Raw genomic sequence first — 3,615 nt, 5'->3', positions numbered from 1 at the left:
AGTAGAATTTCTGTTAATCTTTGTAGTCTCTATAGTGCCTGGTACTATGCTGTACATCTTTGTGAAAGGAAATTAATCTTCCGAACTCTGGGCTAAGGTTTTGCATAATTTTCTCTTTTGATATTGATAAAAAAGAATGGGGGAGGGGAAGAACCAGACTTAATTTTAGGGGAGAAAACCCTCTTTGTCTGGAAGTGTGCACCTGAAGGGTGCGACCTCAGGCGGGAACCCAGGCAAAGAAATATCACTGTACTGCTTTCCATCCCGATACAAGTAGGGAAAACAATGCTTCTGATAAAAGTGGGAAAAACAAAAGGAAAATAAGAAAAGGGAGATTGGGGGCGCCTGGGTGGCTCAGTGGGTTGAGCCTCTGCCTTCGGTTCAGGTCATGATCTCAGGGTCCTGGGATCGAGCCCCGCATCAGGCTCTCTGCTTAGGGGGGAGCCTGCTTCCCTTCCTCTCTCTCTGCCTGCCTCTCTGCCTGCTTGTGATTTCTATCAAATAAATAAATAAAATCTTAAAAAAAAAAGAGGGAGATTGGATCTAGATGGGTACAAAAGTAATTGAAATTCTCCCACGGTGGAGTAGAGGAAGGACATTATAAGAATGGCACTGCCTAAGGCACCTGGGTGATTCTGTTGGTAAAGGGTCTGCCTTCCTCTTAGGTCATGATCCCAGGGTCCTGGGATAGAGCCCCTCCAGGAGTCAGACTACTGCTGAGCAGGGAGCGTGCTTCTCCCTCTACCCCTGTATGTGATCCCTCTCTGTCTTTCAAGTAAATAAATAAAATCTTATTTTTTAAAAAAGATTTTATGTATTTATTTGTCAGAGAGAGAGAGAGCATGCACAAGCAGGCAGAGGTGGAGAGAGAAGCAGGCTCCCTGTGGAGCAAGGAACCCAATGTGGGACTCGATCCCAGGACCCTGGGATCATGACCTGAGCTGAAGACAGCAGCTTAACTGACTGAGACAACCAAGCATCCCAAAAGTCTTATTTTTTAAAAGACTTTATTTTTATTTTATTCATGAGAAACAGAGAGGCCGAGGGAGAAGCAGCCTCTCTGAGGCTGGCCGCTGAGCGCAGAGCCTGATGGATCCCCCTAGGACTCCATCCTAGGACCCTGGGATCATGACCTGAGCCCAAGGCGGATGTTTAACTGACTGGGCCACCCAGGCTTGCCAAACAAATAAAATATATTTTTTAAGATTTTATTTGACAGAGATCACAAATAGGCAGAGAGAGAGGCAGAGAGAGAGGGGAGGAGGCAGGCTCCTGGCTGAGCAGAGAGCCCGATGTGGGGCTTGATTCCAGGACCCTGGGACCATGACCTGAGCCAGAGGCAGAGGCTTTAACCCACTGAGCCACCCAGGCGCCGCTAAACAAATAAAATCTTAAAAAAAAAAAAAAAAAGAAAGAAAGAAAGAAAAGAAAATGGTGGTGCTTGGTTATGAACACTTCCTCTGTTTTTGTTCTAAATCTCTAAATCTTTGGTCACATTTCCACACTCAGGAAAGTTTTGTCTGAGTAATGTGTGGAAAGGGGAAGAAGGATGAAGTAATTAAAGACTATGTCTCATTTGGGGTCTAATTGGTGTGGAAGAAGAACAGCTTCTCTAGAAACAAGGGCCTGGAAACAGAAATCTCCATCTCCCCACTAATGAGATTGGCATTAATTTTGGGATTTCCATTGGATATGGATTGATTTAAAATTTTTTTAAATATTTTATTTATTTGCGAGAGACAGTGAGAGAGAGCATGAGCGACGAGAAGGTCAGAGAGAGAAGCAGACTCCCTGTGGAGCTGGGAGCCCAATGCGGGACTCGATCCCGGCACTCTGGGATCATGACCTGAGCCGAAGGCAGTGGTCCAACCAACTGAGCCACCCAGGCGTCCCGATTTAAATTTTTTTTTAAGATTTTATTTTTTAGGGATGCCTGGGTGGCTCAGTTGGTTAAGCCTCTGCCTTCTGTTCAGGTCATGATCCCAGGGTTGTGGGATCGAGTCCCACATCAGCCTCCCTGCTCAGCGGGTAGCCTGCCTCTCCCTCTGCCTGCTGCTCCCCTGCTTGTGTTCTTTCTCTCTCTGACAAATAAATAAATGAAGTATTTTTTTTAAGATTTTATTTTTTAAAGTAATCGCTAGGGGCGCCTGGGTGGCTCAGTGGGTTAAAGCCTCTGCCTTCAGCTCAGGTCATGATCCCAGGGTTCTGGGATTGAGCCCCGCATCGGGCTCTCTGCTCAGCAGGGAGCCTGCCTCCCCCTCTCTCTGTGCCTGCCTCTCTACCTACTTCTGATTTCTGTCTGTCAAATAAATAAAATCTTTAAAAAAAAAAAAAAGTAATTGCTACACCCAACCTGGGGTTCGAACTCACAACCCTGAATCCTCTGTCAACTGAGCCAGTCAGGTGACCCTTGATATCTTTAAATTTTGAGCCTATTTTATTTGAATGTCAAAGATCAAGAACCCTCTCTTGAACTCTGGCTTACATTTAACATTTTTAAGGAAGGCGTTTTATGGAGAACGCCTGGGTGGTTAAGCATCTGCTTCAGAATCAAGTCCTTGCTGGGCTCCTTGCTCAGTGGGGAGACTGCTCCCCCCTCTGCCTGCCACTCTCCCCTGCTTGTGCTTGCATTCTCTCTCTCTCTCTCTGACAAATAAATAAAATCTTTAAAAAAAATTTTTTTTAAAGGAAGATATTTTAATCTTATTTTATATTTATATTATATATACATAAAGTTCCAAATTGGAGAATGTTCTTACCTCTTTTTCTCTCCTAACGTTTCTTCTTTTTCCCTCAGCGCCCCTACCCCCACCACCAGGATACAGTCAGTATCACTTTCCAGTTCAAAGATGGTAATCTGGAGCCACTCTCAGATGGGCATGTGACCTTGAGGGACAGATTTACTCTTTCCAGCCCTGCTTTCTTGTCCAGACCCACTCCCTCTGACTAAGGGCTTACACATGTGAGACAGCTGCTTAGAGTGAGGAGAAAGGATCTGGCTGGATAAAAGACAGAAATTAACCGGGATACATGACTGAACTGTGACCTCATTAACACTATGCCTTAACCGAGTTAACTGCTGCAGAATCCCCAAGGTACAATAGGCCTGCAGAGCCAATTTGCTTGTTGTTCCCCTACTAATTAGATTAGCTAATTACTGCCATTTAAACTTTTCCTAGTTCATTCCTCGTACTTGTACAACCAATTTCCTTCCATTTCCCTGTCACTTTACATCAATAACTTCCTTCAGGTACTAACCCAAAACACATCTACTCGAGGAAGACCGTCTTTCAACAGAACCCATCCCTGAAAATTACTCCAAACACATGATGCCATGTAAAATAGCATGTATCCTATATTCTCTAGTTGTTTCATATGTATATGTATTCTCTTCGAAGTTCCACAAAAATAGACACTATTCTAAGTTTCTACTTCCAAGCCAGTTAGTATAGTGCTCATACTATGCATTCTATAATGGTTGAGTCCTCAATCAACATTTGTTAAAAGAATGAAAACTGAAGCTTAAAAATAGGTAGATATCTGCCTAGAGTTACCCAAATGTGAATTCAGTAGTTGAATCATAGGACTGTCTTCATAGAAGGGATTTGCAACTAC

Source organism: Meles meles, chromosome 7, assembly GCF_922984935.1.
Source record: "Meles meles chromosome 7, mMelMel3.1 paternal haplotype, whole genome shotgun sequence".
NCBI lineage: Eukaryota > Metazoa > Chordata > Mammalia > Carnivora > Mustelidae > Meles > Meles meles.
This window is presented reverse-complemented; position numbering follows the sequence as displayed.